Source organism: Oratosquilla oratoria, chromosome 11 (genome assembly GCF_046742065.1).
Source record: "Oratosquilla oratoria isolate Oo_2021 chromosome 11, ASM4674206v1, whole genome shotgun sequence".
Lineage (NCBI taxonomy): Eukaryota > Metazoa > Arthropoda > Malacostraca > Stomatopoda > Squillidae > Oratosquilla > Oratosquilla oratoria.
Genome location: NC_134787.1, coordinates 64,254,543 through 64,269,215, shown reverse-complemented (window position 1 = coordinate 64,269,215; position 14,673 = coordinate 64,254,543). Strand labels below are relative to the sequence as shown.

The window sequence follows — 14,673 nt, the reverse complement described above, 5'->3', positions numbered from 1 at the left end:
ACCTGCAAGGCACAGGTCACACTAGATATATTTCTCTCCAGTGTGGGTCATCACACAGTATGGTAATCTAATATGTTCTTCCATGACATCGCTGCATCATACAGGTCAATTTAGAAAGGTTTTTGTCCAACATGGGTAAAACACCATGACATTTGAGATTACCCTTTCATTTAAAGCTGCATTGCACAAGTCACAATCAAAAGGTTTCTCTCCAATGTGTGTCACCATGTGACATATGAGAGCACCTTCTTGTGAGAAAGCTGCATGACACAGGCTATTGTGCAAAGGCTTCTCTCCTGTGTGGGTCACCATATGAATTTTAAAATTACTCTTTTGTGAGAAAGCTTATACAGGTCACACTGGAAAGGTTTCTTTCCAGTGTGGGTTACTGTGTGGCATTCGAGGTCACCCTTTCTTGAGAAAGCTCTATGGCACAAGTCACACTGGAAAGGCTCCTCTCCAGTGTGGGTCACCACATGAATTTTGAGAGCATTCTTGTGTGTGAAAGTTGTATTACAATGGTCACCCTGGAAAGTTCTCTCCAGTGTGGATCATCACATGATGCTTAAACTGATGCTTTCGTGAGAAAGGTGTACCACATATGTAGCACTGGAATGGCTTTTCTCCAATATGGATTAACATATGATATCTAAGACCATTCTTTGATGAGAAATTTGCATTAGATATATCACACTTGAAAGGACTTTCTCCTGTGTGAGTCATCACATGATATTTGAAGGAGTTTTCAAAAGAAAAAGTTGCACTGCAGAGGTCACAAATGAAATGTTTATCTCTAGTGTGGGTAAGCATGTGACATTTGAGATGACTCTTTACTGAGAAAGCTGCACTGCACAGGTCACATTAAAAAGGCTTCTCTCCTGTGTGGGTAACCATGTGACATTTAAGATTACTCTTTTATGAAAAAGCTTCATCACACACTTCACACTGGAAATGTTTATCTCCAGTGTAAGTCACCACGTGATGTTTGAGGATACTCTTTAGTGAGAAAACTGTATTGTACAGGTCACATTGATAAGACTTTCTCTTCTGTATGGATAATCACATGTTGTTTGAGATTATTCTTTCATGAAAAAGTTACATCATACATTTGACACATGAACAGTTTCTCTCCAATACGAGTCATCACATGACATTTGAGAATACCTTTTTATGAGAAAGCAGCATTGCATTGGTCACACTGGAAAGACTTCTCTCCAGTGTGGGTATTCACATGGTATCTGAGGGCTCTCTTATCTGAGAAAGTTGTATCATACAAGTCACATTGGTTTCTCTCTAGTGTGAGCCATGATGTGATAACCAAGTTGTGAGATAACTGTGCTGCAGGCATCACACCTAATTCTTTGTTGTATGATGAATATATGGAATCTACAGATAATTCTTCAAAAGAAATGTTGATAATTATCCTCGTCCTGAATATATATATATATATATATATATATATATATATATATATATATATATATATATATATATATATATATATATATATATATATATATATATATATAAGATCGGCATTGAACTTTTTGAGATTATGTAATAGGGGTGTCACAACAATATCTAAATACAGTAGGCTATTTTCCAAAGTACTCAGATTAAAAAGGAAAATATTAAATAAATAGAAATTCAAGTATAATGCAAACACAGATTCTAACATGAAATTTACTTTGTCTAATAGCTCCTAATGTACTTTATCCTAACTTGACCTAACATAACCATTCCATAGAACAAATAGATCTTTGAAATGCAAAAATGAAAGAAGTGAAATATGTTTCAGTGATACTGGATCAATACCCCAAAAATAATGGAGGAGCACAGAAGCTGGAAAATAGACAGGGAAAATTAAAATCAATGAGGAGATAGAACAGAAAGAAAAAAGGACAAGAAAAAAAAAATATCAGTGTATGATGTATAGTAAATTAGTATAAATAGCTGGAACTAAGAAAGCTTGGTAAAATTTCTGCAGAGGTCCATCATCCACCCACCAATTACGGGTGTTAGAAATCAAAGTGTAATTCATATGAATCTGACGTCAATTTCTACAGTAAATAACTTGTTTTCGATTTTTTGGGAGAACACCCTCTTCATAACCAATGTTGGTGGGAAAATGTGCCACTTTCAGAAGAAACATCAGAAGCCCACCAATACAACAATAACATAATTTCTGACATCATGGAGTGAAAAGTATATAAATTTAGTCAATATAACCTACTCTACCCCCACTTATATCTACATTAGGTTAGACTCAGCCTCATTGCCCATCAACCATCAAAACTAGGATGTGAGGTTGGCTTATTTATGGTTACCTAGTTAGAACAGCCACTTCAAATGCATTGGAACTGTATTTATAGGGCAAATTTGTGCCCCACAAATCAGAAAGACTACATAGACTACTTTTAGGTCAGATTATGGTGAATATTATTTGCTTCCTGTAGAAATTTCCATTATAATGTACTTCCTTATAGTTTGTGATGAAATTATTAATTTTGTGATTTTTTTTTTTTTTTTTTTTTTTTTTGTAATTGTGTTTTCAGCATTACAGCCCTAATAATATATGAAAGCCACGTAGAACGTGAATATAGTAACATTATAAAGTGTAGCTTTGTATCCATGGTCGATGCATGCCTAGCATGCGAGAATAAACAGTGAATGAGCGTTTTAACAAGCCTTCATTCTGTCTACCAAATTGGCAGTGCCAATATCTAATCATAACTAACAAAACCAAGCAACATAAAGCAACGAACATACATGAAATATAATTTCTGACAAACAAATGACCCATGTACACGAGTGACGAGTGTTTGCTCATTACCTGTATAACTCTACTGTGACTCCAATTTTGATGTCACTTCTAAATCCCATGTATGTGTCAGGAATTTCAAAGATTCTTGCCAGTCTTTACACAACAGTCCATTTAAATACGGATCGGGTGTTTCTCTTGGCCTGACAAAACCTAATCTAAGACTTGATGTAGAAAATACACATACATGGTTTATTAAGGGGTGACCTGTTTGAATTTACTCGCAGCGAGAACGTATAATTCCCTGAGGCGTCCAGAGACGATGTCGGAGAGGGATTATTTCCTCCTTGAAAATGTCTGTTATCGTTTGATAAAGAACAAATTGATTGTGACTCATGAGCAGCGTTGCGTGATCTGTAATGAATGGAAGATTCGACTTCACAGAGACTTCTATGAGAAGGGTCAAATATTACTACAACTAGATTGGCCTGCACTTCTCCTTTGACTACTGCCACGAGTAAGTGGCACCAGAGGAAGCCTTTCAGCTAGCCATTACATTCTTGGCAATTTTTTTGTTACCTTTATGAGTGAAACGGTTGAGAATTTGTAGTGTTCGCATTGTTAACCATGTACAATGCCCTCATCAAATATATATATATATATATACATATATGTATGTATATATATATATATATATATATATATCTATATATATATATAGCACCAGGAGGTGCTCAGGTGAGAGGGAGGGTGGGAGGGGTGTGGAGTGTATTTAGGGATGAAATGGGTGGGAGTGTTTTTATGCCTTTCCCTTTTTGGCTACCTCCCTTGTAAGGGGAAAAAAGCCTTGGTATATGTATGTATGTATATATATATATATATCAGCCATTCTGAGTCCACTGCTGAACAAAGCCTCCTTCATAACATTCTATGATTCACACGACAACGCCAGCCTCTGCCACATCACTCCTGCAAACTTCTCAATCTCATCTCTACACCTGTCTAGTCTCCTTCTTCCACGTTTCTCATTTCGCGGCGTCCACTCAGTAACACACTTGCTCCATCGCTCATCTGTCGTTCGCGCTAACTTACCTACCCAATTCCACTTCCTCTCTTTTACTGCCTCCACATTATCTTTCACTGTAGTCTGCTCTCTCACCCAACTTGCTCTCTTTCGGTCTTTCAGTGTTATTCCCATCATTTGATCTCTACATTCTCCTCTGTGCAGTCTTTAGCTTTGTTTCCATCGCTTTCGTCAGTTTCCAAGTCTCACACCCGTAGATTATTGCTGGCAGAATGCATTGATTGTAAAATTTACGTTTCAAACATATAGGTAGAGATCCTCTCAGCATTTTATTATATTTACCAATCACTTTCCAACCAATTGTAATAAGTCTTTTTATTTCACCATCTGGCCTCAATAATTATACTCTTCAACTTCTTCAAGACTCTAACCATCGACTATAATTTCTTTACTTTGAACTTTCGTGTTGAACATTACATTGGTTTTACTCATTCATTTTTAAACCTACTTTGAGACTTTCCTTGTTCAGATCACTCAGCATATCTTGCAAGTCTTCTGCTCTTTCCGAAATAAGAATAATGTCATCCGCAAGTCTTAGGTGGTTCAAATATTCGCCATTAATATTCAAACCTTTCTCTTCCCAACTCAACCTTCTGTAAATCTCTTCCAAATAAGTTGTAAATAGTTTGGATGAAATGATATCGCCTTGCCGTACTCCTTTCTCGAACTTGGTATTTTCTGTATCTTTATGTAGTCGAATTATAGCGGTACCTTTCACATAAATATTTTCTAAAACTCTTACGATATATATATATATATATATATATATATATATATACATATATATATATATATATATGTATGTATGTATGTATACACACACACATACACACTCGGTGGCGCAGTTGGTAGAGCGATGAACTACTAGCATGGTGGTGCCCGTAGTACTTGGTTCGAATCCTGCCCAGAGCCGAAATTATTTCGGTACAGCTGCGCTTCGGGTCGTTACTCTGACTCTCGTGTGCGGGGAGTTGGGTGTGTGTGTGTGTGTGCAAGGTCATAGCATTACCCATAGATCGGACCTACGAGCTCTGAGCTCTCTTCCAGGAGGGAAATAGCTGTCGATCACGAGTCGAACACGTGATCCAAAGACCAAGACCAAGTGAATACACATGACTCGGTGGCGCGGTTGGTAGAGGCTTAGGCTCTCAGCACGGTGGTACCGGGGGTACTGGGTTCGAATCCTCTCCAGGGCTGAAATCATTTCAGTATCGCTGCGCTTCAAGTCGTTACTCCAACTCTCGCGGGCGGGGAGTTAGGGATGTGTGTGCGTGTAAGGTCATAGCATTACCCATGATCGGTCATATGAGCTCTGAACTCTCTTCCGGGAGGGAAATAGCTGTCGATCACGAGTCCAACACGTGATCCAAAGACCAAGGTGAATACACACACACACACACACACACACACACACATATATATATATATATATATATATATATATATATATATATATATATATATACACATATGTATATATATGTGTGTGTGTGTGTGTGTATTTACCTAGTTGTATTTACCTAGTTGTATTTTACGGGAAGGGGAGCTATGCTCGTGGGGTCCCGTCTTCATATCTCATTTTATCTAAACTATTTTTAAATTCATGTATTGTTTTTGCACACCACTTTCTCATCTAACTTGTTCCAACTGTCTATTACTCTGTGAGGAAAGCTGTTCTTTTTCAAGTCTCTTCTATAGCTGTCTTTTTTTATTTTCTTTCCGTGTCCTCTTATATTTCTGTCATCCCATTTTATCAGATTCTCTCTATCAGTAATTTCTATGCCTTTCATGATTCTGTAAATAGCTATCAAATCTCCTCTCTCTCTTCTTTGCTCTAGTGTCTGTAGTTCAAGTTTTGATAGTCTCTCTTCATATGATAGTTTTGAGAGTGTTGGTGCCAGTTTTGTAATTGCTCTTTGTATTCTTTCAAGTTTTTTTATACATTTTTTTGTACTTGGTGACCATATCGTTGCTGCATATTCCAATCTTGGTCTTATCAGGGTGATTAGGATTTTCTTCACCATTTCTTCATCCAGGTATGTAAATGCAACTTTGATTGTTCTTATTAAATTATAAGTTTCTCCAAAAGTCTTATTTATATGTTTCTCAGGTGACATATTATTCATAACAATGACTCCCAGGTCCTTCTCATTTTCTACTTTTTTTATTCCTTCTTCTCCCAATTTATATGCTCCTGTTATTCTGTTTTTGCTTTTTCCAAATTCCATTATACTACACTTTTTTGTATTGAACTCCATCTCCCACTTCCTACTCCATTCCTGTACTATATTTAGGTCTCTCTGTAGTGATTCACAATCTTCTTCAGTTTTCACTCTTTTCATTAGTTTTGCATCATCTGCAAAGAAGCTCATATAGCTTTCAATTCCTTCATCCATATCATTAATGTATATAGCAAACATTATTGGGGCCAGAACTGTTCCCTGCGGAACACCGCTTATTACTTCATCCCATTTTGAGTGCTGGTTTCTTATCACTACTCTCATTTTTCTTTCTTGCAAAAAGTCTTCCATCCAATTAAGCAGTTTGCCCTGTATTCCTCCTTCAGTTTCTAATTTCTTAAGCAACTTCTTATGTGGTACTTTGTCAAAAGCTTTCTTTAGGTCTAGAAATGCACAGTCCGCCCATCCATCTCTTTCTTGTATTATATCTATTAGCCTTGAATAGAAACATATCAAATTGGTGACGCATGATCGTCCTTGTCTGAATCCAAATTGCCTTGGATTTAACACTGTTTTTTTTCTAAATATTTTACCCATCTACTTTTGATAATTCTTTCACAAATTTTTGCTATTGTACTTGTTAGAGAGACTGGTCTATAGTTGTTAGGGTCTTCTTTATTTCCTCCTTTATATATAGGTACTATATTTGCTTTTTTCCAATCTTCTGGAACTTTTCCTTCTTTCAAGGAACTATTTAGTATGCTATGTATTTTGTCTGCCAGTTCATTCCTGCATTCTTTCAGAATCCAGTTTGCTATTTCATCTGGTCCATGCGATTTTCTGACATCAATATTACTCAAGTGTGTTAATATTTCATTCTTTGTTACTTCTATTTCTTTTTGAAAGAATTCTCTTATTTTATCAAAGTTTGTTTTTTCTTACATCATTCTTCCTTTTCTATATTGCTCATTTCTTTTCATATATTTTTCTTCATTAAGTTCCAGTTCAATCAATATGTGGTCACTTTTACTTATTGGTGTTTTATATTCAATTTTGTCCACTATTCTAGGTTCGGATGTAATTATTAGGTCTAGTCTCGATGGCTCTTCTTCATTTCTATACCTAGTGTTCTCCTGTATCCATTGTGTCATTGTATGGTCAGTAACCATCTCAAGTAGAGCGTTTCCCCATGAGCCGTCTCCACCCTTTACTGTCATTTCTTCCCAGCAGATTTCTTTGCAATTAAAGTCGCCCATCATAACTATTTTTCCTCCCTCTTCCATTATCTTGTTTAATGTTATCTTTGTGTCCTCTAACATACTTTTATGTTCACTCTCTTCCCATGAGGCTGTTTTCGGGGGCACATAATTTATCACAAACTTTCTGCTCTTCTTATCTCTATCTTCTACTTCCATCATTATCATCTCTACTGTATTCTTTCCATATGTGACACACTTCACGTTTATATCCTTCTTAGTCAGGAACATAACTCCATCCCCTTCCTTTTTCACTCTGTTTCTAATCCAATAATTATATGCATCATGTCCTACACTGTTGGGTGGTAGTGGACCTTTTAATTTTGTTTCTACAATTCCCATTATGTCTGGTTCTTTTTCTTTCAAATAATCATTCAGCTCATTCAATCCTGTTATTAATCCATCTATATTTGTGTAAGACACTCTTAGTTTTCTGCCACTTCCATTGTGTTCTCTGTTTCCCTTTTGTTTTTCTCTTGTATGTCGACTTTCTTTAGTTTCATATTCACTACTCTCCAATAGAATCTCTCTTTTTCTGACTCCGTTCTGTTCTCGTTTTTTTCCTTAGCTTTAAGTCTTTTCTGTTTTTCTTCCTCTCTTTCCTCTTTATTCATTTCCCTTTTTATCCATACCTTTTTATATTGTTCACTTATTGCTAGTTTCCCTGTTTTGGATAAGATATTCTCTGCCGTCGTTTGTGACTTGAATTTAATCTTAATTGGTCTGGTCTTGTCTGTGCTATACTTTCCAAGTCTAAATTTCTCTTCGATTTGCTTCATAATTTCCGGTTCATCTTTCTGTACTGATTCTAGTAATTGGCTTACTTTTTCGTTTTCTTCTTTGATTCTTGTGGTTCTATCTGGGTTGTGTTTCTCTTCCATTCCTAATATAATTATACATTTCTTCTTGTCTGCTAAATCTCTTACTACATTCTCCTTTTGTCTCATCACTTTAATAACTGAGTCTTCAGTATGTTCTTTCAATTGCTGTTTGATTATGTCAGTGAATGAAACTTTGTTTTCTTCTTGGGTTGTCTTCCAATTTTTAGCTTCTTTAGTTATGGTTTCTCTGTTTTCTTTACTATTCCTCTTCAATTCCTCATTCTCCACCTTTACTTCTCTTAACTGTCTTTTTAGGTCTTCTATTTCATCAGTTAAGTTTTTATTCGCCTTCTCTAGTTCTTCCAATTTTTCAAACCTCTCGGCAATTTTAGTCATCTTGCCAAACCTAACTTCCCAGTTGTCAGACATTTGTTCAAGTATTTCCTCCAGTTTTTTCAGTAGGGGGAGGTTGGTATCCGCCGCCCTTTCATTAAATCCTTGGAAATTATCATCCTCACCTTCCATTGAACTGCTTTTATCTATGTTTCTGATCTTTACATTTTTATTAGGCATTTCGTCGTCACTCAGCTGGTCGGGGGGCCGTTTCTTGTTTACATTTCGTCTGTCTGCCTGGGCCAAGTCTTCTCCTTCCTCATTTCCTTCCATTTCCCTCAGCAATCCCTCCCCTTCTCCTCTTTCCCTACTTTCCCACGAGCAATTTCCCCCACCCCGCCCTGTAAATATAATAGGTACTTCCTTTGCTTTAGTATCTTCGAATTTTCACTTTGTCTTCAGAACGTCCTCTACGCCGTCCGTTCGTTGAAGGGTGTGTGTGTGTATTCACCTTGTATTCACCGAATATATATATATATATATATATATATATATATATATATATATATATACACACATATATATACATATATATATATATATATATCTTGATAGCGCATTGGTTTAAGTCACTGCAACTTTGTTACGGGTTAGCTGGGTTCGAATCCTCGGCTCGTCCACGTTTCAATTTCCAACGGATGTCTCCATCGAACGATTCTTCAGTCTCGACTGCGATGGCATGGAATTAAAAGTGATTTGTGGTTGAAAATAGATATTAATTGATCACTGGGAACCATTCTGTGTACACACACACACACACACACACACACACACACACACTTTCAACGAACGGACGGCTTGACGAACGCTCTGAAGAAAAGTGCAGATTGTGGATACCAACGCAAAGAGAAGTGCCTTTTTGTATTTGCAGGGGGGGGGGTAATTGCTCGTGAGGCAGTAGGTAAGTAGGAAAAGAGGAGAAGGGGAGGGATTGCTGGGGAAATGGAAGGAAATGAGGATGTGGAGGACTTGGCCCAGGCAGACGGGCGTAAGGTCAACATGAAACGACCACCGGATGACGAAATGGCAAATAAAAATGTAAAGATTAGAAGTATAGAGAGGAGAAATACAGTAGAAAGTGACGAGAATATGTTCCAGGGATTTAAAGAGGGTGGGGGGGACACAACCCCCCCCCGACTGATAAGACTAGAGGAGAGAGTTGATAAGGTGATCGAGGACTTGGAACGTAAGTTACGTAAGTTAGGTAAGGTAGACTCCATCTTCCAGAGAATTGAAAGATTGGAACAACTAGAGAAGGCTAACAGAAACTTAACTGAAGAAGTAGAGGACCTAAAAAGACAGTTAGGAAATGTAAAGGAGGAGAATGAGAAATTGAAGAAGAATAGTAATGAAAACAGTGAGAAAATAGCTACAGAAGCTAAAAATTGGAGAATAACTCAAGAAGGGAATAAGGTTTCATTCACTGACATAGTCAAACAGCAATTGAAAGAACATAATGAAGACTCAGTTATTAAAGTGATGAGACAGAAGGAGAATATAGTAAGAGAATTAGCTGACAAAAAGAAATGTATAATTATATTAGGAATGGAAGAGAAACATAACCCAGATAGAACCGCAAGAATCAAGGAGGAAAATGAAAGGGTAAGCAGTTTATTAAAATTAGTCCAGGAAGATGAACCAGAAATTATAAAGGAAATTGAGGAAAAAATTCAGACTCGGAAAATATAGTACAGATAAGACCAGACCAATTAAGATTAAATTCAGGTCACAAACAACGGCAGAGAAAATTCTATCCAAGACAGGGAAACTAGCAACAAATGATCAATATAAAAAAGGTATGGATAAAAAGAGAAATGAATAAGGAGGAAAGAGAGGAGGAAAAAGCAGAAAAGAATTGAAGCTAAGGCAAAAAACGAGGAAAGAACGGAGTCAGAGAAAGAGAGATTCTATTGGAGAGTAGTGAACATGAAAATAAAGCAGTTCGACATACTAAAGAAAAACATAAGGGAAACAGAGAACACAATGGAAGTGGCAGAAAACTAAGAGTGTCTTACACAAATATAGATGGATTGATAACAGGATTGAATGAACTGAATGATTATTTGAAAGAAAAAGAACCGGACATAATGGGAATTGTAGAAACAAAATTAAAAGGCCCACTACCACCCAACAGTGTAGGACATGATACATACAATTATTGGATTAGAAACAGAGAGAAAAAACAAGGGGGTGGAGTTATGTTCCTGACAAAGAAGGATATAAACGTGAAAGGTGTCATATATGGAAAGAATACAGTAGAGATGATTATGATAGAAGTGGAAGACCGAGATAAGAAGAGCAGAAAATTTGTGATCAATTATGTGCCTCCGAAAACAGCCTCATGGGAGGAGAGTGAACATAAAAGTATGTTAGAGGACACAAAGATAGCATTAACTAAAATAATGGAAGACGGAGGAAGAATAGTTATGATGGGCGACTTTAATTGCAAAGAAATCTGCTGGGAAGAAATGACAGTAAAGAGTGGTGATGACTCATGGGGAAATGCTCTACTTGAGATGATTACTGACCATTCAATGACACAATGGATACAAGAGAACACTAGGTATAGAAATGAAGAAGAACCATCGAGGCTAGACTTAATAATTACATCTGAACCTAGAATAGTGGACAAGATTGAATATAAAACACCAATAGGTAAAAGTGACCAAATATTGATTGAACTTAATGAAGAAAAATATATGAAAAGAAATGAACAATATAGAAAAGGAAGAATGATGTATGAAAAAACAAACTTTGATAAAATAAGAGAATTCTTCCAACAAGAAAACTGGGAAGAAATATACAAAGAAGAAACATCAGTGGAAGAGAAATGGAATATTTTGACAAAAATTTACAAAGAAGGAGTGGAAAAGTATGTCCCAAGACAAAAACAAGAAAAAGAATATGTAAAATGCTGGTACAACAAAAGTTGTAGGGAGTTTTAAGTGAAAAGAGACAAAGCCTGGACCGGATGGAAAAAAAGACAGAAGACCTGAAAAATGGAAAATATATACTGGTTATAGAAATGAATATGTACAAAAGTGCAGAGAGGAAAAAAGAAAATATGAAAAAGATGTTATAGAAAAGTGTAAAGATCAACCAAAACTATTCTACAGATTTGTAAACAATAAACTGAAAAACAAACAAGACTTGGAGAAATTAAGACAAGGAGGAGTTGAATACACTGAGGAAATGGAAATGGCAGAAGAAATTATGAACAAACATTTTAAATCAGTGTTTACAAGGGAAAATATACAACCTGAAGAGATTGAGTGGAAGGAAAAAGTCCCCCCTATGGAAGAAATAGAAGTAACGAAGAATGAAATATTGACACACTTGGGTAATTTTGATGTCAGAAAATCGCATGGGCCAGATGAAATAGCAAACTGGATTCTGAAAGAATGTAGGAATGAACTGGCAGACAAAATACATAGCATAATAAGCAGTTCCTTAAAAGAAGGAAAAGTTCCAGAAGATTGGAAAAAAGCAAATATAGTACCTATATATAAAGGAGGAAATAAAGAAGAACCTACCAACTATAGACCAGTCTCTCTAACAAGTACAATAGCAAAAATATGTGAAAGAATTATCAAAAGTAGATGGGTAAAATACTTGGAAAAAAACAACGTACTAAATCCAAGGCAATTTGGATTCAGACAAGGACGATCATGCGTCACCAATTTAATATGTTTCTATTCAAGACTAATAGATATAATACAAGAAAGAGATGGATGGGCTGATTGTGCATTTCTAGACCTAAAAAAAGCTTTTGACAAAGTACCACATAAGAAGTTGCTTAAGAAATTAGAATATGAAGGAGGAATACAAGGTAAATTGCTAAATTGGATGGAAGACTTTTTGCAAGAAAGAAAAATGAGAGTAGTGATAAGAGATCAGCACTCAAAATGGAATGAAGTAATAAGCGGTGTCCCGCAGGGAACAGTTCTGGCCCCAATAATGTTTGCTATATATATTAATGATATGGATGAAGGAATTGAAAGCTATATGAGCTTCTTTGCAGATGATGCAAAATTACTGAAAAGAGTGAAAACTGAAGAGGATTGTGAATCACTACAGAGAGATCTAAATAAAGTACAAGAATGGAGTAGGAAGTGGGAGATGGAGTTCAATACAAAAAAGTGTAGTATAATGGAATTTGGAAAAAGCAAAAACAGAATAACAGGATCATATAATTTGGGAGAAGAAGGAATAAAAAGAGTAGAAAATGAGAGGGACCTGGGAGTCATTGTTATGAATAATATGTCACCTGAGAAACATATAAATAAGATTTTTGGGGAAACTTATAATTTAATAAGAACAATCAAAGTGGCATTTACATACCTGGATGAAGAAATGGTGAGGAAAATCCTAATCACCCTGATAAGACCAAGATTGGAATATGCAGCAACGATATGGTCACCAAGTACAAAAAAATGTATAAAAAAACTTGAAAGAATACAAAGAGCAATTACTAAACTGGCACCAACACTCTCAAAACTATCATATGAAGAGAAACTACAAAAACTTAAACTACAGACACTAGAACAAAGAAGAGAGAGAGGAGATTTGATAGCTATTTACAGAATCATGAAAGGCATAGAAATTACTGATAGAGAGAATCTGATAAAATGGGATGACAGAAATACAAGAGGACACGGGAAGAAAATAAAAAAAGACAACTATAGAAGAGATTTGAAAAAGAACAGCTTTCCTCACAGAGCAATAGACAGTTGGAACAAGTTAGATGAGAAAGTGGTGTGTGCAAAAACAATACATGAATTTAAAAATAGTTTAGATAAAATGAGATATGAAGACGGGACCTCACGAGCATAGCTCCCCTTCCCGCAAAATACAACTAGGTAAATACAACTAGGTAAATACACACACACACACACACACACACACACACACACTCGGTGGCGCAGTTGGTAGAACGATGAACTACTAGCATGGTGGTGCGCGTAGTGCTTGGTTCGAATCCTGCCCAGGGCCGAAATTAATTTCGGTACAGCTGCGCTTCGGGTCGTGTGTGTGTGTGAAAGGTCATAGCATTACCCATAGATCGGACCTACGAGCTCTGAGCTCTCTTCCAGGAGGGAAATAGCTGTCGATCACGAGTCGAACACGTGATCCAAAAGACCAAGTGAATACACACACACACACACACACACACACACACACACACACACACACACACACACACACACACACTTTCAACGAACGGACGGCTTGACGAACGCTCTGAAGAAAAGTGCAGATTGTGGATACCAACGCAAAGAGAAGTGCCTTTTTGTATTTGCAGGGGGGGGGAAATTGCTCGTGAGGTAGTGGGAAAGTAAGGAAAGAGGAGAGGGGGAGGGATTGCTGGGGAAATGGAAGGAAATGAGGATGTGGAGGACTTGGCCCAGGCAGACGGGCGTAAGGTCAACATGAAACGACCACCGGACCAGCTCAGTGATGACGAAATGGCAAATAAAAATGTAAAGATTAGAAGTATAGAGAGGAGCAATACAGTAGAAAGTGACGAGAATATGTTCCAGGGATTTAAAGAGGGTGGGGGGGACACAACCCCCCCCCGACTGATAAGACTAGAGGAGAGAGTTGATAAGGTGATCGAGGACTTGGAACGTAAGTTAGGTAGTGTAGACTCCATTTTCCAAAGAATTGAAAGGTTGGAACAACTAGAGAAGGCTAACAGAAACTTAACTGAAGAAGTAGAGGACCTAAAAAGACAGTTAGGAAATGTAAAGGAGGAGAATGAGAAATTGAAGAAGAATAGTAATGAAAACAGTGAGAAAATAGCTACAGAAGCTAAAAATTGGAGAATAACTCAAGAAGGGAATAAGGTTTCATTCACTGACATAGTCAAACAGCAATTGAAAGAACATAATGAAGACTCAGTTATTAAAGTGATGAGACAGAAGGAGAATATAGTAAGAGAATTAGCTGACAAAAAGAAATGTATAATTATATTAGGAATGGAAGAGAAACATAACCCAGATAGAACCGCAAGAATCAAGGAGGAAAATGAAAGGGTAAGCAGTTTATTAAAATTAGTCCAGGAAGATGAACCAGAAATTATAAAGGAAATTGAGGAAAAATTCAGACTCGGAAAATATAGTACAGATAAGACCAGACCAATTAAGATTAAATTCAGGTCACAAACAACGGCAGAGAA

The 14,673-nt window shown here is 36.7% G+C and overlaps 1 protein-coding gene across 1 annotated transcript in view; it reads right to left on the bottom strand.

Annotated features, from left to right (window-relative positions):
• Positions 1-3,064, bottom strand: part of LOC143030069 (uncharacterized) — a 9,539-nt gene extending 6,475 nt beyond the window's left edge. Inside the window, exon 1 of the mRNA XM_076193272.1 lies at positions 2,834-3,064. The gene's annotated coding sequence lies outside the window, so the exon portion shown is untranslated. The remainder of the gene's footprint in view (positions 1-2,833) is intronic.
• Between the last annotated feature and the right edge of the window lie 11,609 nt (positions 3,065-14,673).